This window comes from Pongo abelii, chromosome 1 (assembly GCF_028885655.2).
Source record: "Pongo abelii isolate AG06213 chromosome 1, NHGRI_mPonAbe1-v2.0_pri, whole genome shotgun sequence".
Taxonomy (NCBI): domain Eukaryota; kingdom Metazoa; phylum Chordata; class Mammalia; order Primates; family Hominidae; genus Pongo; species Pongo abelii.
Window position 1 is genome coordinate 32,496,759 of NC_071985.2, and position 27,771 is coordinate 32,524,529.

The window sequence follows — 27,771 nt, forward strand, 5'->3', positions numbered from 1 at the left end:
CAACAGATGTGGGCATGCAATTTTGAGTCAGAGAAAAATAGCACCAAGGGCACAGTGAGTCAAGGGTACCCGTCTGGCCTGAATCCTGGGTCACGCTCAGGCAAAATGTAAAGTGCCTAGAACCACTTTCCAATGAGTGTACCGAGAAGACAGATGCCACTTCTGGGATAGGTATATTTATAATTTTTTCTTGGAATTTCATGTGATTGTTCCTGTAATCATTTTCCAAGAGGAGGGAAAGACTTGGAGATGAAATGGATAATGGTGATTAAAAAAAAATAGAGGCTAAGGATAATTTCTCTGTTTCTGATTATAAAAGAAGTTGGATGTTGGTGTCATTCCCTGTGAGAGAAGCAAAGAAATCAGGCCGGGTGTGGTGGCTCACACCTGTAATGGCACTTAGGGAGGCCGAGGCAGGCAGATCACTTGAGGTCAGGAGTTCGAGACCAGCCTGGCCAACATGGTGAAACCCCGTTGCTACTAAAAATACAAAAATTAGCTGGGCATGGTGGTGGGTGCCTATAATCTCGCTACTCAGGAGGCTGAGGCAGGAGAATCACTTGAAACCAGTGACCTGAGATCATACCACTGCACTCCAGCCATGGTGACAGAGGGAGACTCCCTAAAAAAACAAAGAAAGAAAGAAAGAAAAAAGAAAGAAGGAAAGGAAAGATATGGGAGGAGGGTGGCCTGTGTTTTAAGAACACAACGTTAAAATTTAAATGGATGCTCAGATCTTAATTGGCTAATTAATCGATATTATTGGTAGACCAGTGGCTGTATATCCTTTGGAAATTTTCACTATTACTTGTCAGCTTTTGCTGGCCAAAGAATCAGGCCATATAATGATCAGTTTGATTTGCTCTTTCCATTCTGTTTGATCCATGCAGATGTGGGTGTGGTGTTCCTGAATCACGGTGTAGTGGTCCAGATAGCTGGTCAAGACATGCGAGGGCCTATGCTGCAGCCCAGTTGCTTTTGTTGTGTGTGGTTTTGTTTTCAGAAGTGTTAAAGATAAATAGCACCTCTTGAACTGACGATTACTCTGAGTCTTCACTGTAAAGGCTTGGAGTTTCCTATGAGGTGCCTGTTGCTTGGTTTTACTTGGGAGGGTTGTGATAGCATCATGGAGACTGTGGTCTCTCTACGATTCATTTGGAACACAAGCTGAGGCTGATCAAAACCTAAAGATGAATTAGATCTCTGATTTCTTGGTTCTAGTTAGTACTGGTTTATTTTACATCAATTGCCATTTTTGGAAAGTACTAAAACTGGTAATGACAGACTCAGGTACTGAGGTTTCTCAAAAAGTTAATTCATTCATTTAGTAATTAACGAGCTGTTCCAAGGAGCAGCTCTCCTCCTCCCATATTTCCTTATGATGGTGAAAAGTAAGCTCCTCTGAAACTAACTTTTCTCCTGCCAGCCATCTCTGTTGAATTTTTCCTTAACTGTGGTCTGCCAAAAAAACAGAATCGAGGCTTGGCACACCAGTTTTGATCAGACCAACCATCAGAATCATAATGTCCTAAGTACAAAGCCCACTAATTGAATTTCATTCACTGGACTGAAATACAGCAGCCAAGGCAGAGAACACTGTCGGCTGTTTTTTATGAGGTGCGGAGTCTAAAGTCATTTTTTAAATGTGAGTGATGCAATTTCTTGTATTTTTCATTTAAAATGCTACTTGGTAAACAGTGTTTCAGATTAGCGTATTTGTAATTTAAATGAAGACAGTACATCAAGCTGAATCTGAAAAGAAAGGAGAAGTTTGCGAAATGATTCCTTCCTCTTTTTGTGTGATCTACTGTAGAAAATAATAAATAGATAGGTATAGAGGGGGGAAGAAAGGTTTGTGGATTTTAGGAGACAAAATTGAACCATTTCTAAAAGAGTCAGTTCCAATAGCTAAATCTTTGTTTTCTTCAAGCACACTAATAAATTCTGCCTAATTCATTTTTTATTTTCTCTCGGGGTCTGCTTGCAGATTTGCCTCAACAAAGGAAGCATCATGTTACATCTTTTAAATAATTGATGGCTCTCAGTTCAAGCCAGCTTGAAGGAAATTCTGAAAATAGGTACTGATTGAGCAAATGCCTCCTTCCTTCCCACATTCCCTTCCTCAGCACTCTCTCTTCTCATCTTTGTTTAACAAAACCCACTTTTCTCTCCCCTTTTTTTTCTTTGCCTCCTTGGTTGAGAGCAGAGGGTGCTTTCATTTGGGTTTAGGCTTTAGCTAATTCTTGGTATTGCTCTCATTTATTTCACATCATTCTATTTATTAAAGATAGGGGGAGCTGTTAATTATAAGCTGACTGATCTAATGAAGAGCTTTTAATTAATCATCAGAAGTGTTATGTCATAATAACCACTGGAGACGGTTTGTTGGAATTACAAGAAAACTGGGCTTAGAGCTTGTCCCTCTAAATTTGCAGTGTGTTATTCTCCAACCGTCAAATTACTCTGGAAGCTGGGTCAGCTGCAGCCTTGCCCAGCTGTTCCTGTAGGTTCTAATACTGTGAGTTGATCTCTGTTATTCCCCCAGAGAGAGAAAAGCATCTCTATTTTACCTCACTCTTGGTGTCATTAGCAGTTGTCTAAGACTTGGAAAAGCCATTACCACTTTCAGGCAGATATGGTTGGTAGAACATTAGACTGGTCTATTGTGATTCTGGCTTCTAGTCATGACTTTGTAAGTCACTTTGCCTTACAGGACTTCCCTTTCCTTACTGGTAAAATGGGGGCTTTGGAGTGCATTATCACCAAGATCTTCATCAACATAGTCTTCTTGCATTCTCCAGGGAAAGGGATGATAAACCAAGAAGAACTTGCACTGCATTTGATTTTGGGTGCATTAATGGTATTCTGACTTTGAGTGAATGGAGATCATGTGCTCCTTCTTTATTAAACTTCCTGTTTCTTTCCATCATGTTTCTTTTCTCTTAGTCTTTCATTTATGTCTTCTTCTCTTATTTATTTCCCTTCCTTTTCCTTTCTAACTTTTCATGTTTCCAGCATTAAAGTGGAAGGAAAATGATTGGTAAAGTGCTAGACTCAAGGATCTTGGCCAACTTAATGAAGAAATCTCTTATTTTAAAAATATTTTGTCCTCACAGAAGAGCTTCCTCCGTCAGAGTTTGCATCAGAAAGTAGCCAATATTATTGAATTTGTGAAGACTAAATATAGAGTGGCAAATATCAGGAGATCTAAATCTGGAATTGTATACTTGACCTCAGTTTAACTGGAGGGAGCCTTACATTGTACCCATCACTGAAAAAGCTGTATCTAAATTGATGGATTATTTTCCACTCTCAAAACTATTTCATAATCTTTGAGGCACTTTTCTTTTCAAAAGATGCATCACATAGATTATATCATGACATTTTATCTCTTAATAGAGCAAGTTTCCTGGCAGGGGGGAGCTGAAGTTGTCTTTGCCCTACATCTCCCCAGCATCCAGTAGCTTGCTTGTATATCCTGTGCCTGCCCAAGATAATCCTGCCTGATTGCCTTTATTGAAATCCTGAAAAAAAAATCTTCAAATAATCAAACCCACATGAATAACATATGGTAGGGGATCTAGAAAGCTGAGGAATTGCTTCTGTTTATCTTCTCCTGGCTGTACACTAGGGTCATCTTCAGAACGATTAAAGGAAATATGTGTTTCCCTTTTAAAAATCTTTACTTCTGCTATCCATTCACTTTTTGAGAGTATATGCTGTTCAGGCTTTTGTATCTGTGTGTAGTAAGTAGATTACAGATAAACCCTCACAGTAAGATATACTCCTAAGGTTTTGGAATTCAAAATGTGTTTTTCCCCAAGGACAGCTGGGTGAATGGTTGGGTTCCACTGTCATGCTACCATGTTTCAGGAATATCATGTGCTAAGTGGCTTCTCCTTTTATTGGAATATCTATTCTTAGAACCCGTTTGAGACCTGAAGAACAGATCTTTCTTGCTCTGTATTTAGAGAGGCAATTCCCCTTCTAAGAAGGTTCCTGCAACAATGCAGAGGCAGCTGCTGGTGATGGTAGAGGGTGATGGTAAGGATGGTGTAAGTCCTCTTGCCTTGGGGTCACTGACTTTGTGAGTGAAGGGATACTGGTAATTTAGTTATCTATATTTGTTTTAAAAATATTCTCTGGGATAGGAAAGAGAATCCAGAGGCTTCCTCTTCCTATCTCATACTACACAACCATGGTAGGGCAGATCATTCACGTTGCAATACATGTGAAAAGTGCACCCTGGGAATCGTGCAATGCAAAATCCAGGCAACTGCACTTGACAATTCTTAATCCTGGATTTTTTTTTGTAATAAGTTTATATGCCCAATCTTAATAGTTAGTTGGGCATAGGATAGGCAATCATCAGCTTACAAAACAGTTGTGAGTTGTGTGTCAGTCTACATTTTAAAACTGATTATTCAAAAACAAAAATTGATAACTGAGACCTAATTAAACTAAAGAGCTTCTCCACAGCAAAAGAACTATCAAAAGAGAGACAACCTACAGAATGGGAGAAAATATTTGTAAACTATGCATACTACAAAGGACTAATGTCCAGAAACTACAAGGAACTTGAACAATCGAACAAGAAAAAAACAAATGACCCCATTAAAAACTGGGCTAAGAACATAAACAGACATATCTCAAAAGAAGACATACAAGTGACCAACAAACATATGAAAAATGCTCAACATCACTAATCATCAGGGAAATACAAGTCAAAACCTCAGTGAGATACCATCCTACACCAGTAAGAGTGGCTATTATTAAAAATGAAAAAATAACAGATGTTTATGAGGTTGTGGAGAAAAGGAAACATTTATAACTATTTGTGGGAATGTGAATTAGTTCATCCTCTGTGGAAAGCAGTTTGGAGGTTTCTCAAATAACTAAAAATGAACTACCATTCAACCTAGCAATCCCATTACTGGATATATACTCAAAGGAAAAGAAATTATTCTGCCAAAAAGACACCTGCCCTTGTATGTATACCACAGCACTATTCACAATAGCAAAAACATGGAATCAACCCAGGTGCCCATAAGTTGAGGATTGGATAAAGAAATGTGGTACATATAGAATATGGAATACCATGCAGCCAGAAAAAAGAATGAAATCATGTCCTTTGCAGCAACGTAGATGCAGCTGGAGGCCATTATCCTAAGTGAATTAACACAGAAACAGAAAACCAAATATTACATGTTCTTACTTACAAGTGAGAGCTAAACATTGGATAGAAACAGACAAAGATGAGAACAATAGACACTGGGGACTCCAAAAGAGGGGAGGGAGGGAGGGGATCAAGGGTTGAAAAACTTTCTGTCTGGTACTATGTTCACTGTTTGGATGACAGGATCAGTAGAAGCCCAAATCTCAGCATCACACAATATACTCTTGTAGCAAACCTACACACGCACCCCCTGAATCTAAAACTGAAAATAAAATAAAACAAAATAAAACTGGTTGTTTGGAATTTAGGATATTTGCAGATAAGGGAAAAAATGAGATAAATAGTAGTGCATTTCCTGGGTTACCCACAAAATTCTTCTCAATCATATTGTTACTGATCTTCTAAAGGCCGTTTACAATCATTTTCCCCCCCTATTCTTAGTAAATTACGTATAGTATTGAATAAGAAATCTTTTACCTGGATTGGTTGTCACCATTTAAAACAAGATTTATCTGGGTAAATGTGTACTGCATTTTGTAATAAAAGGAAATCATAGGGGTAACAGGAACTGATTCCACACACCCTTCCAATGCCCCACCGTCTCCCCTTGCCCACAAACCGAATCTCCTGAGTTGAATGCCTCTGCTTAGAGATAGTTGTTGGTGTGGGATCAGAAGGAGAACTGGTTCCCAAAACCATTGTTTTAACGTTAACATTATTTCAAATTTTCAGCCATTTCAGAAATGGGAGTATGACAAGTTGTAGAGTTTAAATGTTAACTTGAAATCTACGGCCACACTGGCTATGAGCATTAGCAATATTACACAGAAAGCAGCCATATAACTGTTGAAATCAGCACCTGAAGGATTTTTCTTGATTCCAATCCTGTTTTTGTACCTCCTGAGTCCTGTGCTTTCTTTTTAAAAAAGCAACAACCTAAATTAGGTCTTCTTGGGCTTCTGACCCTCTAGTGTCAGTTGGGTGGGTCCTCTCCTAGTGTTTCTTTATACTTATATAAATTACAGCTTTTTAACAGGCTCTTATGTTCACAATCCTAGAAAATAAATAGGGTTGGATTCTCACATTCGAGTCATCTTACTTCCTGTCTCTCTCATGAGTGTGTTTGAAACACCATCCTAGTTTTATATGTAAAGCACCCTCCTTTCTTGATTCTAGACCCTGTCAAATTCCAACCTACACTAGAAACCTCCTCATTCTCTTGTCTTAGTTGATCTTCAGCTTACTTTATGCAAGAAATTATTTTAAAATGATCCCTTTGTTTTCTAGTATTCAAATAGTTTCTGTTTAGCATTACAGTAAATTACCAAGATATGATTCCAATTGCTGGGTGTAGGGGGAAGTTGGGATTGAAACCTCAATCTAGTTTATTTGTCAAGCATTTTGCTTTTAACCTCATTATTGAAAGAAAGTGGGAAAGCTATCAGTCTGAAGGGTGTCTTTAGTGAATAGATTTAGAGGTCCCTCTGAGGGTCTTCTAATGCAATACAGGCATCTCTTTGAAGTGTTCACTCCCCAAAGTGTACAGTTACCACATTCATGCCTCAAGGGATGTGATGCAAAGTGGCCTGGTGCCACCGGAGTAATTATTTTCTCCACATCTTTTACTTAATAAATTGCACCAGAGTGTGCACCAAACAAGCTGTCACGGGCATTCCAGCCTCCTGTTGGTCACAACCTTCTCTTCTCCCTTCTCACCCCCTCAGCTGCAAGTTCGGCACAGAATTTCCCCGGATATCCAAGGGATTGCTTTGTTGCTCTGAACAGTCTTTTTATATTTTAGTAAAGATATGAGAAGCATTAAGTTAAATCATATGGAATTGCCGTTTTTGTAGGTTGAAATTGATAGAGTAAGAGCAACTTCATGAGGTTCACCCCGTAGCTTCCTCTGATAGACATCTCCGTAAAACATCATTAGTGTATGTTTAGTGAAAACCCACTTGGAGTTTATTTAAAATAGAAGCTTCAAGTTTTTCCACTTAGAAAACTTGAGCCTCTCTACTCACTCTCTTGTATTTTTTTCTGAAGATCAGAGAAATAGGACACAAAGCCTTCACGTTTGGAGAAATGCATATATTTTGAGACTAATGTGAAGTAAGTAAAAAGTCCCTTGGTCTTGGAAGAATTTTTTTTTTCTGAAAGTTATATATGGGTATTATAATGGAAAACACTTTGAAACCCTAACCAGAGCATTTGCTATAAATAAGAGAGGAGCGGAAGATTAATAAATCTGATAAAACTGAGAAGGAAGAAATCTTAAAATAAGAAATGAGGACTGTACCTTCATTGGAGTGTTAATACAGCCCTGAGTGTATATATAAGAAAATCAAAGACTTGCTAAAGGCAGAGCATACTAAGTCATAGCTATTAATGTGTGCTTAACTCTATTGCCTGGGAGATTTTATTAAATGCAGCGGCCAAGAAAATTGACCTTACTTTTTTTTTTTTTTCCTTTTTTGGGTTGGATCCTTGCTCACGTCACGTAAATGAATAGAGCTGACAATTTACTGGTTCATCAATGAAACAATATTAAATTATGAAGATGTAAGGAAAAAATCCTACGCTAACACTGTCGCAGTTTGAAAGGTAAGCTGCTCCCTACAAGATTAGGAGATATTAATGTTCTTTTAAAATCTACATAACATAATGCCACGTGATACACATTAGAGGGTTAAGTGGCCCCTTGACATCTTTGACTACTATTGTGGTGCTGGCAAGTATTTCATAGTAAGGTACAATGTTTTCTGCATTCTGACTTTTAAAATGTAAAAACATCATTTTAAATGCTTTTAAAGTGTTTTTTGTTTGTTTGTTTGTTTGTTTGTTTTTGTCTATGTGTAGGATATTCTGGCAGATTGGACTTTACCGAGTGTGTGTTGTAGTGAACATGTAGGTGCTTTGGAAAGGTTTTGCCCGTGTTTCTACTGATTCACTATACTGACCAGTAAGCTGAGGTTGTGAAAGTCAGACTATTTCTTAATTCTTGTCTTTTGGTGATGCCTAAGAAGTAAAATATTACTCTTCTTTACGTCTTGTCCTGTGTTTAAGATAGGGATCCTTCTCTTTCTAATTCTACCTTCTGTGAGCTTGCTAAAAGTTCTTGGTATCCATTAGATTCCAATCGAATACCCATTTCTTTCCAGAGATATCTGTCTACTTCACTCCATTTTTGAAGGGAAATTATGTAATACTAACATTCCCAGGTTGCCATCCATTAGTCAATTAATATCCTAGACCCAGGTCCTTCACTTGGATCCATGAACTCTGTTGTAGTTGTAATGACTGTCATACGAGGATCATAGCATGGAAGGATTCTTTTGTTGGAGAGTGTCTGTGCATTCATCATACTCTCACATGGGTTTGTAACTCAGGAAGGATGAAGAGCCACTGCCTCCTCTAATGCAGGATCTCTGATGTATTAGCTACTCTGAGTTCCTGCTGCAGAGGCCAGCGCAGAGTAGGTGCACAGGAATCCATGTGCGCTCACTGCCAATGATGCCTTTCAATGGTGCTTGCTACTGAACCCTTTGGAATAAGGCATATTTTTGAACAGCATTCAGCAGACTCCTGCTTCAGTGTGGAAAATGGCACTTTAGAAGTTGAATTACCTTCTTCATGGCACCCAGGTTGCTTAATTTGCAAATTGAGAGTAATTTAGTCAGCGGGAGAATATGTTTTCATGTTTGAAGTCCATTGGAATGAATTTGGCATTCTCTCTGCTCCTTCAGCTTGAGCTATCATAAAATGGAGTTCTGGCCCCAAATCGTTCAGTTACATGATTCTGGGATATCATCTGTTGTTTTGCATAGCATCAGTTTAGTTTTAAATATTGGTGATACCTACATCTACTTCTCATGGACTACAGGTGTGCCCTGCTTTCAGAAAACTTGGATATGCTTCAAATTCATGCTTCCTACGCCACTGCATGAAGGGGCAATGATTTGTACACTAAAAATAGATTGACTTTAAAAAATAATTTATCACAAGATTCCTTTAAATAACCAACTCTCTTAGAGCATTTAAAATATGATTTGATTTGAAAAATCAATAGCTACATGCTCAACTTTTCAAGAACACATCTGCTTTGTAATGTGAGGTGGGTGAAGGCGGGGGCACCGAGCCACAAGGAATGAGGGTCTTAAGTGAGCTGAAGAGGAATTAATTTTAATTTAGAAAAGAATTTGCTTTTCCAGAGTTTCCCAAGAAAAACACCTTCACCTTTATCACCTCCAGAGTACATAAAGAAAAAAAAATAATAAAGCAGGCCAATTTCAGTTTGGAAAAGGTAAATCTATTTCTTTGGTGGGTCACATTCTGCATTATGCATGTGTGTAAAAGTGAGGTTTGCTTTGATCCTGACTGTAAAAAGTTTATTTTTAAACTCAGACTGGGCAGGAATCCAGCGATGCTCTTTCCCCTGCAACATCCTGGGTTTCAGGTCCCCAGCCTGGCGGAATGCAGCTAAGCAGCAGGAAGTAGTTGAAGAGTGTAGAGACTTGATGGGTGCTGAGGTTTTTTCCCCCCTTCCTCCCCTCCATTTTTGAAATTCAAATTGAATGCAATTTTCAGCTCATTTGAGCCAGAATATACTGTTGCTGAGCTTCAGTGGCTCTTAAATTCAAACTCACAGGAGAAAACAGATATCATCTGTCACAGAGGGTGGGAGAGAGAATACTCCCCGCATTTATTCACAGGAGGCAGAGCTCTAGTAACTAATTCAAACCTTTCTAACTAATTGACTAATCACTCACTGGCAAACTTATCAACTAATCAATGAAACCTTTAGGACACCCATCTTATGTAGTCTGGGAGTAGCTACCCCCTTCCTTTAGAAAAAATTGTTCAAGTCTATTTTTATATCATTGGTACTTTAATACCTTTTTGGCAAAACGAGGCAGAATATCATGGCAATCTTTTTTTTTTCTGCTCTTCCTGACTATTTTTATTGTTTCCATCTTTAATGTCTTTGTCAATTCTATTTATTTATGACTGAGAATTAGCAGAAAGCTTATGGCTGGCTAAGTGGAAAAAAAAATTTGAGTTTTTTTTTTTCTTTTTTTGTTACTGTACGGAGTACTTGAAAAATATCTTTCTTTCTTGGGGGCAAAGATAAGAACCAATTACAAGGGAAAAACCCACTCTTACAGTTCTTGAGTTTGCAAGTGTGGCGAATCTGCAGAGTGGATGTTTCAGAATGGCTTGAGAATGCCTCTTGGTTAAGTTGTGCCCCTGGGTATGTGCCCAGGGAATGCAAATAGATTTGAGCAAATAACAGTCTGAAATTTCTCCTTTGATTTCAGAAAGGGTGCAAGGTGGCAATCTTGATTCTGAAATGTAGGTTATATGATTTACTGCTGATGCTTGTCCTTGAGTGTTTTAGTATAAGCCAAAATTTACATGGGGATATGAAGGCCATTAGCTGTCTCTTGCTGTTTGTCTTCTTCTCCTTCTTCTTTTTTCCCTCAAGGTCCATGAGAGACAAGTTAATTATGATGTTATTTCAAAGTAAGTAGAAGTAAAACAATTTGATCTCTAAATACTATTTTTAATGAAGTTTGTTCTTAGCTATCATACTTGGAGTTTAAAATTATTTTACATAAAGTAAGTATATGGTCTGGCCATATATATTTATAATTATACTCGTGTGTGTGTGTGTTTGCGTGTTTGCTTGTGTGTATGTGTGTGTGCGTTTACCCATCCCCAAAGTCTCTAAGAAGGTGACGGCAGGAACATCCAAATGGTGGTCATTTTCACATTAATAGTCATCAACCACTGTATTCTCTTAATGGTAATATGCTTGTGAATTAGATCCTTCATAAAAGACATTTATTTCATTTCTTTTATAAGAATTATACTGACATGCTAACTTGTTTTCTCATGATTATACCTCAGTACAAGCACCACAACCATATTGTTGTTTCTTGGACATATGGTACAAGAAGCCAAACATCTACTATGAGGTTGTGATTTATAAAAAGAAATATATATTTGTTCTTCGTTGCCCCCACAACACCCCCAACCTTCACATTCCTGACTACAGAGCTCTTTATCCCTTGGAATTTCCTGTTTGACAGGAGTGTCTTTCATTCTATTGAGGTGACTTTTGGAGGGCTCCCAAATGGGTTTTGGTCACCAGAAAATACAAGCCATGATTACAAGCTTGGAACTTTCAACCATACCCCTCATCCTCCAGGAAGGGGAGAGAAGCTGAAGATTGAGTTAATAATCGACCATGCCTACAGGATGAAGCCGCTATAAAAATCCTTAATCTGGGCCAGACATGATGGCTCACATCTGTAATCCCAGCACTTTGGGAGGCCGAGGCAGGCAGATCATGAGGTCAGGAGTTCAAGACCAGCCTGGCCAACATGGTGAAACCCCATGTTGCAGTGACCCAAGATCATTCCACTGTACTCCAGCCTGGATGACAGGACAAGACTGCATCTCAAAAAATAAAAAAATAAAAAAAAATAAAAAAAATTCCTAAACTGTGGGAATTCAGTTTGCAATTTCAGAGAGCTTCTGGGTTGCTGAACATGGGGAGCTTCTGGGAAGGTGACATGCCTGAAAAGGGCTTGGAAACCCCATGCCCCTTCCCATATACCTTGCCCTATGCACCTCTTTATCTGGCTGGCTGTTCATCTGTATTCTTTATCATATCCGTTATAAATATAATAAACCAGTAAAAGCAAGTGTTTGTCTGAGTTCTGTGAGCTGCTCTAGCAAATCAGTCATACCAGAGAAGGGGCTTAAGGAAACCTTGAATTTATAGCTAAATCAAACAGCAGTTGTAGGTAGCCTACAACTTTCAGCTGATGTCTGAAGTGGAGGGAAGTCTTGTGGGACTGAGCCCCTAACCTGTGGGATCTGATGGTGTTTCCAGGTAGGGAGTGTCAGAATTGAGTTAAATCGTAGGACACCCTGTTGGTGACCACTGGAGAACTGACGTGTGGGAAAGCAAAAGCAAGCCCACACGTCTGAACACAGAAGTGTCTGTGTTGAGTGTGAGAGTAGGAAAAACAGTTTAATTTTTCCTATGTTATTACACCTACATTAACCAGGAATCTACATTTTCAGCTAATTACTAGTTATTAGAGTTTTAGCTTTTCTATTAAAATATCTTAAATTTTCAGTTTACAAGTAATTACTGAGTGCTTACTACATACCAGCCATTCATTGTGCTAAGATTTATAATGTATAAAACAGTGGTTCTCTAACCTAATTGAAGTGGACATTGGAGGTGAAATATCAAAAGAGTCACCAATACGCACTCTCCCAACCCCTTCTCTCAGTGGATAACCACTTTTTAAAAAACAATGGATATGGTTTGGCTGTGATCCCATCCAAATCTCATCTTGAATTGTAGCTCCCATAATTCCCATGTGTTGTGGGAGGGACTGTGTGGGAGATAACTGAAACACGGAAGTGGTTTCCCTCATACTATTCTTGTGGTGGTTAATATGTCTCATGAGATCTGGTGGCTTTGTAAGTCTCACAAGATCTGATGGCCTTTCTCTTAGCTCTCATTCTCACTTTTCTGCCACCATGTTAAGACATGCTTTTTGCCTTCCGCCATGATTGTGAGGCCACCCAAGCCATATGGAACTGTGAGTCCTTTAAACCTTTTCTTCAGAAATTACCCAGTCTCAGGTATTTCTTTTTATTTTTGAGATGGAGTCTCATTCTGTCTCCTAGGCTGGAGAGGAGTAGAGTGATCTTGGCTCATTGAAACTTCCACCTCCCAAGTTCAAGCAAGTCTCCAGCCTCAGCCTCCCAAGTAGGTGGTATTATAGGTCCCCACCACCACATCCGGCTAATTTTTATATATTTAGTAGAGACGGGGTTTCGCCATGTTGGCCAGGCTGGTCTTGAACTCCTGACCTCAAGTGATCCACCCACCTCAGCCTCCCAAAGTGTTGGAATTACAGGCGTGAGCCACCACCCCCAGCCTCTGGTATGTCTTTATCAGCAGCGTGAGAACAGACTAATACACCAATATCATATAACTTTGGGAGAAAGAGTTGGGAGAAAGGATGATACACAAAATAATCAGTAATAAGGATAATAAAATACGCATACTGAGCTGCTAAATGTATAGTATTCTTCAAAATTGCTAACAGAATCGGGCAAGGAAAGGGCCAGTGGGGTGCTGACATCCTGCAAGAAGGCATTGCAGGGTTGACAGGCCAGGGGTCAGTGGAGGGAAGATGGGGGAGCAGACCAGGAGGGAGGTAAAGCTATAGTCCAAGGGAGAATGCAATTGAGGAATACAAGTGCAGAGCTCTTGAAGCAGAGAGTTCAGTGATGCACCAGAGCCTGTTCTTACTAAGAGAATCACTTGTTAAATTTCTAGGAATTTTGTGATCCAGTTATAATTTAATTTTATTAAAAATTGAATGATATGAACATATAATAAGTCAATATATTAAAACCAAAAGTAATAAATACTCCAAATTAATCACTTTCCAATTATTCTTCTTCACCACATTTTGGTTTTATCCATGTTCTTGAGGTATGGAAAGTCTAGAATACTGCACTGCTCTGCATCTCCTCATCAGCTCCATGTTCACCATGTCGTGTTGGTAGCTCAAATCAGCCATGGAGGGAGTGTTTACACCACAGAAATTGACAGTGTCCCAAATTTTCAAATGAAATTTTTTTTTTCATTTGAGAGCCAGTTCTTAAAATTTACCAGACGAGCATGGGGTGGGAGTAGAGGTGGGGCTAGAAAATTAGAAAGCCTAAGTGAAAAACTTTGAGAAGGCAGGGCTACATTAGAAAAGTGGCTCCATCTCATTAAGTTAGGCCAATGGTTTATAGTCCATTTAGAAATAATTGGGAGCTGTTGTCTTCCTTTAAATACTTTTTTATTATAATTAGCATATATTGTCAATATAGAAAATTTGGAAAATGGGAATAACAATGACTATAATATTTTCTATATGTTTCACACTTTTTAAGTGCTTTAAATATAATAAATCATTTAATCCTGGAAACAGTCCTATGAGGTAGTTGCTGTTATCCTATTTCAAAGATGGAGAAATTGAGTTACAGAGAAGATAAAAGCTTTGGCCAAGTAGAAGAGCTGTGATTTGAAAGCAGATGTTTTAATTCTTGTGGTCTTACTCCTGTAGGATAGTTATCTAGAGTAGGATTGCTAAGCCAAAGTGTATCTATATTTTCAATTTTATAAGAAATTTTCTGTGGATCTAAAAAAATTACATAAATTGGCTGGACATGGTGGCTCATTCCTGTAATCCTAGCACTTTGAGAGGCCAAAGTAGGAGGATTGCTTGAGGCCAGGAGTTTGATACCAGGCTGCACAAAGTAGCAAGACCCTTTTCTCTACCAAAACAAAACAAAACAAAACAAAAAGCCAAGTTTGGTGGCATGTACCTGTATCCCTAGCTACTCAGGAGACTGAAGTGGGAGGATCACCTGAGCTCAGGAATTCAGGAATTTGAGGCTGCGGTGAGCCATGATCACACAACTGCACCTCAGCCTCAGGGACAGAGCAAGAGAGACCCTGTCTCTAAACACACACACACACACACATGCACACACACACACCCCTACCAAAGTTGTGCGAGGACGCAATTCCTAGTTACCCATGGTTCTAACAGACTTTACTTTTTGTCAGTTTATTATCGGGAAGTAGTATCTTACTTCAATTTGCAATTTTAAAATTATTAATGAAGCTGAAGATCTTTTACAATTTTATTGGTCATTTGTATCTTCTTTACATGGATTTACTGTCTTGCCAATTTTTTTTTCTATTGAAATCTTTTCATTTTCCTTCTTTGTTGAAACTTCTTGTGTACTAACAGTATTAACCTCTTTTTCTTAAATGTGTTTTAAAAATGTTTGCTTATTTTATTTTTACCTTTTTTTCACCCCCAAAGATGGAGTTTCACTCTGTCTCCCAAGCTGGAATGCAGTGGTACAATCTCAACTCACTGCAACCTCTGCCTCCTGGATTCAAGCAATTCTCCTGCCTCAGCCTCCTGAGTAGCTCGGATTACAGGTGCACGCCACCATGCCAGGCTGATTTTTATATTTTTAGTAGAGACCACGTTTCACCATGTTGGCCAGCTGGTCTTGAACTCCTGACCTCATGATCTGCCTGCCTCAGCCTCCCAAAGTGCTGGGATTACAGGCGTGAGCCACTGCGCCTGGCCTTATTTTCACCTTTTAATTTTGGTTTGGATTATCTTTCATGATAGAAAATAAGTCAAATGTATTTATTTTGTGGTTTTTTTTGTGGTTTCTCATTTTTCTGTCTTGATTAGATTGGCCTCTCCTCTGAAAGAAAGAAAAATAATTTTTTTATTCTAAATATTTTGTACGTCTTTTCAACATGATCCCTGCTTCCCACAGCTCATAGACAAGTTGGGGAGATGACTGCAGAGCAAAGGGATTTCTGCTTTGTGTGATCAGTGCAGTAAACAAGGGTGCTCAGAGTCCCAGGAGAACCCTGAGGAGGGCACCTGGGCCAGTTGGGCCAGTTGGGAGGCGGGGTGTGGCTGGTCCTCCTGAGAGCAACATCCCAGCTGAACCTCTAAGGCTGAGGCAGCAGGGGTGGGAAGATTTCCAGGGGAGGGAAAGAGCAAGTCAGGGAGCTGGAAAACTTTGAGAAGACAGAGTCCATTTTCCAGAATAAGGAAGGAGCAGTTTCTCAGTGTGGGTCAAAGGAAGACATTTTTCATAGGAAGGGAGAATTATTTTCCTGAATTTCTCTTATTTTACACAAAGGGTAGGCCAGAGAAAGGTATTTTAAGCTGAAGACAAAGAAAGCTCTGAAGGTGAGATTAGAAAAAATGAAATAATAAGTCAATAAGGGTAAGGAATACCTTCCCCCAAAATAATTAGGGATGGACAAGGGATAAGGGTCCTCATATAAGAATTAGGAGAAACGTGCATATCACCTTTAATATCCATGTACCTTCTCCTAGTTGCTTTGGGACCAGACAGTGACAGGTGCCCCCTCACTGAACTTGGCCATTAGCCTCTCAACTTCCAAGCCCCACATCAGCCACACTAGGATAATATCGCTTAACATGCCAGCTTTCCTTACAAAAATCACATGAGTTCCCATTATCTCTGGTGAGATCTGTCCTCGTTGGGCAGTTAAGCTCTCCACAGCATTATCCCATCACCCACTTCTAGTTGCTCTTCTTCACTTTAAAAATCGTAATCATTGTGGAACCTTGTGTGTTCTACAGACAATGCTTCCCATTTGCAGTTCCTTCTTTTTGGGGCCTTCTCCATTACTCTTTAACAAGCTAACTGGAGTCCCATTTATCTTTCAAGGCTTAGCTTAAATGTCACCTTCCTGTAGCCTTTCCTGACACCTTGAGCTAGAAGAAATCTAGATGTTGAAGTGTCTGTCAGTACTATTTAAGACTCATGCTGAAACAACAACATATTATAGTGCTGTATTTCTACAGGTTCTTAACTAGATTGAAATTTCTGGAAGTACAAGAACTATGTCTTACAAGTCTTTGCAGTTTCCAGGTCTTTAACGCAGTGAAGTCTCATCCACCCTGACAAAGACTAGAAGACTGAACTCATCTCTAGAAACAGACCCATGGGCAGCAGAGGCAAGGGCAGAGAGGACACTCACAGAATAAACAGAATGTAAAGTCAGTCTGAAAATGGGGGGTTGAAGCTTGAGGAGAGAGTAATTCTAAATAAACCTCAGAAGGAAGTCAGCCGGGGAATGCTCAGGGGATGAATAAATGGATCACCTGGTATTCATGGTGGAGGGCAAAGTTGAAGTTAAATAGAATGAATTGGTAATGAGCCATGTTCACATCTTCCTTTGCACTTGAGAACCAAAAAGCAATATGGATATAGAAGAGACCGAGAATATCTGAAGCAGAAGGAAAGAGGTTAGAAGGGAGATTAAAGACGCAAGAGAAAAAGAAGGATGTGTGAGAAAAGGGAGAAGTGAGTCAGAGAAAGGTTCTTCGAAGGGGATGTGAGTCAGAAAGGAAGATGACATATTAAACTTGGCAGAATGTCCATGAGGTGAGGACAGTGGTGAGGGGTCTCTCCTGGACTCAGAGAGGAAGGATGCCCAATGAAATCAGGTGGTGACTAATAACTTAGATAAGGTAAGAGTGATACAGTATGGGTGTTAGGGGGTTTCCTGAGGGCTGGAAATCAGGTACGGTTTCTATGAGAACATGGGGAGGTTGATGGCAGGACTGGCACGGCAGTTGTGCTTGGAAAGGGATCAGAGATGTAGCATTTTATAGTTGAATAGCATCATAAAGCAGGAAGAGACCTGGGGGGTCTGGTCCAATATTCTCATTTGGCATTTAGGACAAAAAGTCTAAAAATCTTAATGCCATCTCCTAGGCCCCCTGTGGTCTGCACTTGCCCACCTTTCAGGCCTGATCATGTACTTCTCTGCTTTCCTAAACTCCTGCAAAGCCAAACCACCTGTGATGCACTAGGCCTTGCGTTCTTTCTCATTTCAAATACCATTCTCTCTGTCTGGAATGTTCTTCTACAGACTCCTTGTTTTTTTGCCCAACTCTTGTTCAAATTCCAGGTCTCAGCTTAAAAACATTTCTTCCAAGCACTCCCTCTCCCAACTCCCCTCCACACACGCACTGGGTCAAGTCTTCATTATATGTTTCCAAACATTCATTTCCTATGTTTAAAATTTGATGGGAGATGTATTGCCTTTTTGATGGCCCCTTTTCTCTTCTGGGTTGTGAATTCTATTGAGTTCCATCTTTTAGTATTATACTTGTCACAGAGTAGTTGCACAATAAATATTTCTTAAGGGAAAGGAGGAAGGAAGGAAGAAAGGAAGAAATTTGCGTGACCAACTTTCACCACCAATTGTTAACAGAGCCTGACAAGTGTCTTCTGAAACAATCAGGTGTGACTTGAACATTCACATTCAAACTTGGGAGACCAGTGTGGTTTTATTTCCAGTATTTTTTTTTAATTGTGGTGAGAAAATTAACTACTTTAGCCGTTTCTAAGTATACATACAGTTCAGTGGCATTAAGTGCATTCCCGTTCTTGTTCATCATCCATCTCTAGACATTTTTAATCATCTCAAATTGAAACTCTGTACCTATTCAACAATAATTCCCATTTCTGCTCCCCACCTGTCCCTAGCATCCCCCATTCTTTCTATCTCTATGAATTTGACTACTCTGGGTGCCTCAAATAAGTAAAATCATGTAATGTTTGTCCTTTTGTATCTGGCTTATTTCACTCAGAGTAGTGTCTTCAAGGTTCATCCTGGGTGTAGCATGTATCAGAATCCTAATCTTTTCCAAGGCTGAATAATATTCCACTGCATGTAGCGACCACATTTTGTTTTTCCATTCGTTCGTTGATGAACATTTGGATTGTTTCCATAGGAGAACATTGTTTTAAATCCTAAAATACATAATCCTCCATGTAATCTAGTAACTTGGGTGATGGTCAGTGGCATGCAGCTGGAGGATTTAATCAGGGAAGGAAAGGATAGATGGAAGAATCATCAATGTGCTTAGGAAAGTCATCAAAAATGTCCGCGAACATGGAGGCTGTGACAGGAGGAAGAGGAGATGTTCCCAATGGGTCATGGCAGTCTTGACGTGAAGAAGACAATGAAGATGGATGCTGTGAATTTCTTAATGATAGTAAATATTGAGAAGTGGGGTTGAGAGATGCTCCTTTTTTTAACCTTCCCTCGTTATTGAAATGGAAGAGTGGGATGGCTAGAAGGGGCAGAAAAAAGTGAGACATCCTCTGAGAGGAGACACTGGGGAAAAGAGGTTAGAAAAAGTGGAGGCTAAAAGGGAGTTTGCCCACAGATATTTTACAGGGGAAAAATTCAATGGTGAAGGAAGAGTCAATCAATTCAAAGCCATTCTACAAATTTCATGCAGGGAGAGCCCTCAGCACAAGACTGATGCATATCTATTCTATAATTAACAACAATATGAAGGAAGAGATTCCACGGTCACCATTAGGTTTCAATCCCTTATGGTCAAGACTTTCTTCTTTTTAACTATTTAGACTATTTTAGGCCCTTTTCTTCTCTTTGTCTTTTCAGTAACTGGAAAAGAATTACTAAAACTCACCCCATGAAAATCCCTCATGTGCCTAAATTCTTTCGAAGTTAAAGATTGGAACTGGATTAAACTCTTTTCCCTTAACAACTTCTTAGCTACAGTTTTTTAAGCCTTTAATGCCCTTTGAATCGTCTGCTCTAAGTTCTCTTGGGTTAAAGTACACCAGTAAGAATAGCCAGATTTCGTCATATCCCGTGCAAAGCCAGTGCTCTCCTATTCATGATCTGGGAGCCCTGTCCTGCGGTGCCAGCATCCAGTATGGCACCAGTCCTGCCTTGGAGTAAAAGAATGCCATATTCCTGAAGGAAATTTCTCAGCCTGCAGAGAGGGGCCTATGGCGTGCCTTAGCCATCAAGCTCAACCTCTCAGCCTAAAGGCAGAGCAAGTCACTTTCCAAGATATGGCTGGCCCTAAGATTGTGTTAGCCTTTTGGAAGTATTATCCTTTTTCTTTCTACTTCAGAAGCTCAGCACGTTGGCCCATTTCAAGTTGCCTCTGATCTTTAACTGCTGCTCCTCAGCTCCTTGGATCCATCCTTGGGGATATTCTCACTGGTCACTTTGCAGAGCTCCCTCAGGCCAAGAAAGCCTCCCTCGCTTTGTTTCTACTTAACCCTTGCCCTTCAGGGTGGTGAGGGGCCGTCTTCAGGCTCCCTCCCTTTTAGTCTATTATTACTTGCAGGTGATTAGCAGGTCCCTTCTAAGCAAAAAGGAACATTGCCCCAGGCACCGCATTCCCATAGGCTCTTGCCATTTTGCTACAAAAGAGAAAAATCGAGCCTTTGAAGAGTGTATATACACTATTCATGTACTTAGAAAGAGAGGAGTGTCTATAAAATTTCAGGAACAGCATTGGATTTTACTCAGTTATCAGACAGCAGAACTCTTGAGTTATGGTTCGGATTGCTTTTGCAATTAAAAAGAAGCAGTTACCATTTCTAAGCATCTAGTCTTTTAATAAAAGTTTATTTGAGAATTTCTCTCTAGACACTAATCCCCCAACAAGCTGTATTCCAGTGAGACAGAGTGTCCATGAAATATAGTAATTGGGGCTCTGTTGGGCTATTCTTCGTGCAGGGAGAGCTCGCTTAGTGACAGCGTGCTGCATTCAGCATTCAGCATTCCACCCTGCGCTCCAGCTACTCATTTGACCAGATGAAAGCTTCCTTCTCTACCTCAATCCTCCAAGCTTTTTTGTCACCTACACTGCTACCTTCAGATCCCCCAGGGGAAATATTATATGCTTCTTTCAACATCTTGAGCTACTGTCCCCAGCATTAAGTGAAACATTATACTTTTTTTTGTATCTCTATGGCTGCAAGTGCAATGTCCCTCTCAGACCACAAAAAAAGTAGCTAGTTCATTTTCCAGAGTTTTAAATGGCTAGTTTCTCTCCTATTATTTTTCATTGAAAAATAAAATTTTAAAAATAAACATAACTTTTTCCCCTTCGCTCCTCTGCCAAATAAATATTGCCAAACCATTTGGTCTTTGGTCTCCATGGATTCACATTTCATGTGCAAGAGCCACAGGAACGTAACAGGAGGGATTTTTTTTTTTTTTCAAAGGTGTTCTCAGTTTTCCTGGGATGGAAAGTGGTTGAGCTGAAGTACCTGTTCCCACAGAACAGGCCAGGAAACAAGTCCTCTGTCTCCTTAGTTTCTTTGGCTCTGGATTTAATTTTTTACTCAGTTAAGAGAGTGTGGTGTGTTCCTTAGAGCACCTGGCCAAATTCATCTGATCTGGTGTTTCCCAGGTGTGTGCAGATCTGTGGAAGCAGCAGCTTGAGGGCAGGGGCCTGGCATCTGTGTTCTAATAAGTGCCTGAGGTGCTCCTTTGGGTCTGGCAAGTCTGGAAAACACTGGTCCATCCGTCCCAGCATTTTGCTTGCAGACCTGCACCAGATTTCAGGGCTGTATGAGGGCTGTGGAGTTGTTTGTGTGGCCTTTTTCTCATGCTCGCTCAGATTGTTTTCTCCTGAGGTGATCATGAACTGTGAAGAGCAGACCCACTTTGGTTTTTTCTGGAGATAGAGTGTAGCTCTGTTGCCCAGGCTGGAGTGCAATGGTGCGATGTTGGCTCACTGCAATCTCCACCCCCCAGATTCAAGTGATTCTCCTGCCTCAGCCTCCCAAGTAGCTGGGATTACAGGAGTACACCACCACACCTGCTAATTTTTGTATTTTTAGGAGAGACAGGGTTTCACCATGTTGGACAGGCTGGTCTCAAACTCCTGACGTCAGGCGATCCTTCCTCCTTGGCCTCCAAAAGTGCTGGAATTACAGGAGTGAGCCACCACACCCAGCCGAGCAGACCCACTTTGAATAAGCCAGAAAAAGAGGGAGCATTCTGCCCCCCCAAAAAAAAACAAAAACCCAACCCCTGTCCCCCCAAAAGCAGAAAAACCTCGGGGGCATGTTCTTCTCTTGTATTTGAGAATAACCTTAGAAGGTATAAAATTGAAATACTCCTTCCGGGAACCGCTGCTGTCTCGCTTGTCTCAACATGTTTGTCGTTGTTGTTGTTGTTGTTGTTGTTTTTGAGACAGAGTCTCTCTCTGTCACCCAGGCTGGAGTGTGGTGGTGTGATCTGAGCTCACTGCAACCTCCACCTCCCAGGTTCAGGCAATTCTCCTGCCTCAGCCTCCCAAGTAGCTGGGACTACAGGTGCATACCACCATGCCCAGCTAATTTTTGTATTTTTAGTAGAGACGGGGTTTCACCATGTTGGCCAGGCTGGTCCTGAACTCCTGGCCTCATGATCTGCCTGCCTTGGCCTCCCAAAGTGCTGAGATTACAGGCATGAGCCACCACACTTGGCTAACATGTTTTTATAACAACAGTCATGCAGCCTGTTGAACCATCCTGTTTAAGTCCCCAAACCTTTGTCTCCCTGCGGGAGAACTGCCTGTGGTTCCTATTGCTTGATAAGGTGGCTCAGAAAAGAGACCTGTTTCAAGGACCTGGAAATCTTCTTGGGTAAATACTAGCAGATGATACAGAAGAAAACCAGGAAGCTTTGGGGTATGCTGGGGAGAGCTACTAGATGTAAATATGCATAAGAAAGACCATATACTTTTATTATCTATGGAGTAAGTCAGGCTAGGGGCTGAGGAACAATTGAAAACAGTATCTTGGGTACATAATGAAGTTTTAGAGTTTCTCACCTCACCTGCTACAGCTTCCTGTTTGCCCAAGTCACATTTCCACCCTGTCATAAATACACCCTGGCTGGAGCTGCAAACTCTATCAATAACAACAAAAAGCCATGACATGAGCCTTTCCTGTATTTGCAACACTCTTTGGATTGCCATGGCAACAATAGTTTTAATTATGGAGAGGCAAAATGATAACTTGTATATCAAATGTGGCTCACTTTTCCCTGTGGACAAAACTCTGATTTGAGAGAGGCTTTCCATGTGGATTTTCCTTCTAGGCTGGATTTTATTATCTGCTCTAACAGACAGCTCTTTTGCTATGGAATGAACCAGAAGAAGCCGAAGCCCTGGCTGAAGGGGCTGATGGACATTGGCCCTTGTGGAGGCGAATTGGACCTTTTGATCTCGGAGGCAGCCTGATGTGCTTGTCACATGTGCATTTAAGAACCAAGTGAGCCATTGCTCTCGAGGGCTGCTTTTGGCGTCCCCTTTCAACCAGTGGAAATCTGCATGTTAGGATAGAGACTTGCGTGAAGTATCATCTGGTAATCATCCTTGACAATGTTCAGGATTATGCTGGAGGGACAAACAAGTAATTCCATTGCAGTAGCAGTCATGGAAATATACAAATCATAGCAGCTTTCCAATCAGAGCTATGGAGGGGGAGATGTGGGAGAGAAAACCTCTTCCTCTATCTGCTCCCCCTGCCCTTCATTTCTGGATCCATTTGCTCACTCTTCGAATTTCTCATCAGGTTTGGAAAGGTATCACACCATCTCTAAATAATTCTGGGCTCCCTCATTTTGAAAGCTCTTGCAAAGCTAAATAATCTTCTTTGTAGGTAAACATAAATCATTGTTTACCTTCTTTGCTCCTTGAGTAGATCTTTTGATACATTCATTAATTATGGCCACTGCCTGGTGGTGCAGTGATGGCTGAGTCACTGCCATGAGCATCTTCCCTGGAACACCCCCATTTCTGACACTGAACCCGAAAATCCAATTCAGTGTTAAAGAGGCCCTTCATTGTGACACTGGACAGCCAGGTGGTCAGGCAAGTAAAAGAAATATGCCTGAAAAATGCAGCAGTGTGGTTGTAGGAGTGAGGGTTGGAGAAAGCGGGTGCGTGGAATGTTGATGGAATGATGCTGTCCTTAAAACCTGCTGCCACTGTTTCTAATCTCTGGCAACCTCTGGAATAAGATCTTGATCCTCTGCTCGGATCTGCCGACTCCACCAACAGTCCAGTTAATCACAATCCCAGCTTTTGAAGGCTAGAACACCCATGCAGAACTGTGGAGTAACAGGCACCATGGTTCTCATTTCTAATCCTTTCCCACGTTATTTTTTTGAGAAAAAAAAAATACACAAAAGTCCCAATTTTTGGTAAATCTTGCTTAACGAATGACACAGTCTCTGTGTTTGTTTTGTTTCCACATTCAGGGAGCTTTGCAGCTATGATTTTGATTTTGGAGTTTAGGCACGTTAATTAAGCCTTTGTATGAAAGCAGAGGGGTTCTGTTTCTTGTTTGTTAGTTTAATAAGATTTAGTGTTAAGAATGGCACTGAGAATCTGTCAGAATTAGCTTGGCTGCATATGTGTAGCTCAGTGCTTTGAGACCCTTGAAATGTCTGTTTTTAGGACATCAGCAGGGGGCTAATGAAAAGGCTTTGTTGATTTTAACGAATTGCAAGCCACTGTAGCCAAAATAAATATAATCTGCTTTTTGGATTAGTTGTCACAGATGATTTTACCTACTAACAGTGATTAAAGAACCCGAGTGGACCAGAAGCATAGCTGCTCTCTGGTGACTCTTGCTAAAATAGCAATAAACAGAAGTAAATAAAGACTTAGGGCATTAGTTATCTTTAATAAACACTGACACCAAATATACAGTGTGCGGGCGTGAAAGGGTAGGGGTGGAGGCTTAGGGAAGATTGGGGTGTCAAATACCTGCATGGCGCACAGCAGTATGGCTCTTGCTGCCAGAAAAACTTACAATTGTTAACAACAACAGAAAACCCACAGGAAACACTAAAGTGCTTGCTGGTATCGTTCATGTGTTGTAGTTGTGGTTCATTAGTAAGTGGTTAGAAACCCAGGGCTATCTTCTTGTTTCCCAGCTCCTTTTCCAAAGCCAATCCAATTCATTGCCATTCTGCTCTCATCTTCCTTCGGACTCGGGGACCAAAGTTGAAATCCTGCAACTATAGGATTAGAGTATGAAAATGAAGGAAGTGTTAATTACTTGTGTAATTATTAACCTTCTTGCTGCAGTAATTCTACCTAGTTATTGAACAGGCGACCAGCACTATATCCTTCTTTGTATTTTTCTACCCTGATGAAAAGAATGACTTGCCCCCATGGACAAATCTGATTCTTAGATTTCCCCAGGAAAGTCTCAGTCTCGGTTTTCCCTCATTACTGCTTAACTGCAACTCGAAATGAAAAGGTTGTGTCTGAAACCCTCTTAGGCAGGGCCTGGGAGTGCTGGCTGAAGGATGCCTTTAGTAGCCAGAAAAATTATCAGGTGAGAGAAGCTACAGTTTTTCCTATTATTTTTAATTTTATCTAATGTTTTAAAAAATGCTGTGTACGCTTCATCTGTGATGGCAAACCAAGTGACAGTCAAAGCCTTCCTTAGCTTCTCTTTGCCCTGGAGGGTAGATATTATTGTATCTGTTTACAGGGGCAGGGACTGGTGTGCCCAAGGTCCATGGTGAGTCATAGAAAGAACCAGCAATAGATCATGGCCTTCCAGTTAGTTCCTGGTGGTAACCGGGGTGTTATCCCACTGATGACTGGCCCAAAGCAGTGCACACCCACTCACAGTTTCAAAGATTATAACCTTCACCCTCCAGAACTAGTAGCTGTCATTATTAAGGTTTTACCATGTGCCAGGCAGTGTCCATTATAGATAGCATGCCATTTGATAATTCACAATAAATGTGTTCATCTCGTAAATATTTCTTGAGTGATCCCAAGTACCAGGTTCTGCTTTAGAGATACAGCAGGGAATAAAATTAATACAAATTGCTGCCCTCCTGAAGTTTTTATTCCAGTGAAAGGAGTTAAGACAATAAATGCAATAAATTTTAAAAAATTCATTATATTAGAAGGTGGTAAGTGCTATGGAGAGAAAGCAGAATTGCAATTCAAAATGAGTGAAAAAGCCCCACTGAGCAAGTCATCCTGCAGCAGAGACTTGAAGGAAGTGAGTGAGCAGCCACCTAGGTGTCTGGGGAAGAGTACAAAGTGAAGAAGTGCAGAGGCCGTCACCAGAGTGCTGTAGGAGGATTAGGGTAGGTCAGAGTAAATAAGAGGTCAAGTTCATAGGAGTTTGCAGTCCATTGTCAGGAACGTGTCCTTTACTCTTTGGGAGATGGGGAGCCCTTGGGAAGTTTTAGACAGAGGCTTGACACTATATCTCTTACATTTCAAACCCTGAGAAGTAGGTAATGTTATCCTCATCTTACCGATGGAACACAGAGGGAGCGCAGAGTAAGTTCAGTTAAGTACTTGAAAAAAGTCACCATGTGACTAAGAGGCAGAGAACACACTGTCTTACTCCTCCACGCTGCTACTACTCTCCACCTCCTGATGAAAGATGTGTCTGGTATCTACGTGATGTCTTTCTTACCATCAAATGGGAAAAAATCTTGCCAACTTTACTTTTTAGATGATATACTCTTTGAATATCTGGATTCAAAGTCATGTAGTAATTGGACCATCCAGGATACCATTTGTATCATTAAGTTTAGTTTCCAAATGAGACAGCAGAGCTTAGGGAAATCTTTAAGTTGGGTAAAACTGCTTGAGGTCACATAAGCAGGTAGTATTGGGTCTGGGATTTAAACCTAGTTCTGCTGCCTAACTCTGAGTCGTGTACCTTGCTCACTGTATAATGCTGCCTCTACGACACTAATAATTTTAGACACTAAGATGCATTAAACCTATGTAGGGAATGAGATGCCTGTAATAGTGACCTTTTCATGCAACTCCTTCCCTCAACTTCTTCCTTCATGTTCCAGGACAGATCCTGGGGCAGATGTTCAGTTATCTGCTGGATCACATTGAAATTCTGTAGCTAGAAAAGGCAGCAGTGTAATAAGTGAAAGCATTGTGTTGAAGTAAGTGTTTGGGGACTGTCCTTAGATTTCATTTGTCTCAGGAATTTATTTTCCAAATCCTACAAACCACCACAAGGTGATATAAGTCTCTTTCTTTGTACATCAGTAACAATCTATTCTGGCTCGTTTCTTTTATGGTGAACTTGAAAGATAAAAAGGCATCATTAAATATTCTCATCTAATTCTTATTTTGAATGTGAAAGGCTATGCCATGACCGGCAAATGCAGGCACACAATTGCACCTACAGAAAAATATGCGCACACATACACACTCTCATACATTCACACACAACTAGAGTTCTCTATTTTCTAGGTCTTGTTTGTAATTTTGACTCATGTTGATTATCTTGATCAACCCTATTTGAACGATTTAAATCATTATTTTCCCTGACTGGAGTCCATACCAGCTTCTGGACATGACTTTTTAAAGAAGGCTTTACGTCCACAATCTTTAGAATTTTGATGGACTAAATAAACCCTCTTTTTGTAGTGCGAGCACAGCATTGCTCTTTTCCTTCACTAAATAACTTTGCATTTCAACCTTGTATTTTCTGTGAAGGAAACACTGCCATGTGAATGAATGATGTATTATACAACTTCATCTTGCTGCAGGCAAGTTCTTCCCCAGTGCATTTCTGATGTTCTCTTGTATCGTAGTGCTACCCTTTTGTAGGCTTCGCCTGGCATCTGCCACCATTTCCCTGAATAACATAACAAGATGCCAGTGATACTCAGTCTTAGACTTATTAGAATAAAATTTAATGCAGGTGCTCTGTTCATTTTCCATGGACTCTTACTTGGGTGTCTGGCATTTTGAAATAAGAGGAAGTAATTATCTTGTTCTCCTACCATACACTGACAGGTGGGAGGGACCCAAGCAAAAGCATGGTTCTGCTTAAAATTCAAATTAACACCCGGGTCAGGTCTGTGGTGGTATAGAAACATGATATTTCTCCTCCATGCAAGACTAATTCGGATGTGCAATGTGAGTTTTTCTTGTCTGATTTCTAGAGAGGGGGCCTAGCTGTGGTGATGAGCTGTTTGTTTTTTCCTCGAATTCTGTAAGAGAAGAATAAATAGAAGATATTCTGTTTTAATGCCTTATTGAAGAAGCAACTTTGTTTACTAGAAAACATTGTTAACCTAGCAACAGATTTACACTGGTTGGTGTTCAAATTTCAGAGCTACTTTTCAGCCCAAGCCT

The 27,771-nt window shown here is 40.4% G+C and overlaps 1 protein-coding gene across 1 annotated transcript in view; it reads left to right on the forward strand.

Annotated features, from left to right (window-relative positions):
- The window catches only part of ESRRG (estrogen related receptor gamma), a 592,374-nt gene that overhangs the window by 144,407 nt on the left and 420,196 nt on the right, over positions 1 to 27,771 (forward strand). The window contains 1 exon segment of the mRNA NM_001132224.1: positions 7,689 to 7,780. The gene's annotated coding sequence lies outside the window, so the exon portion shown is untranslated.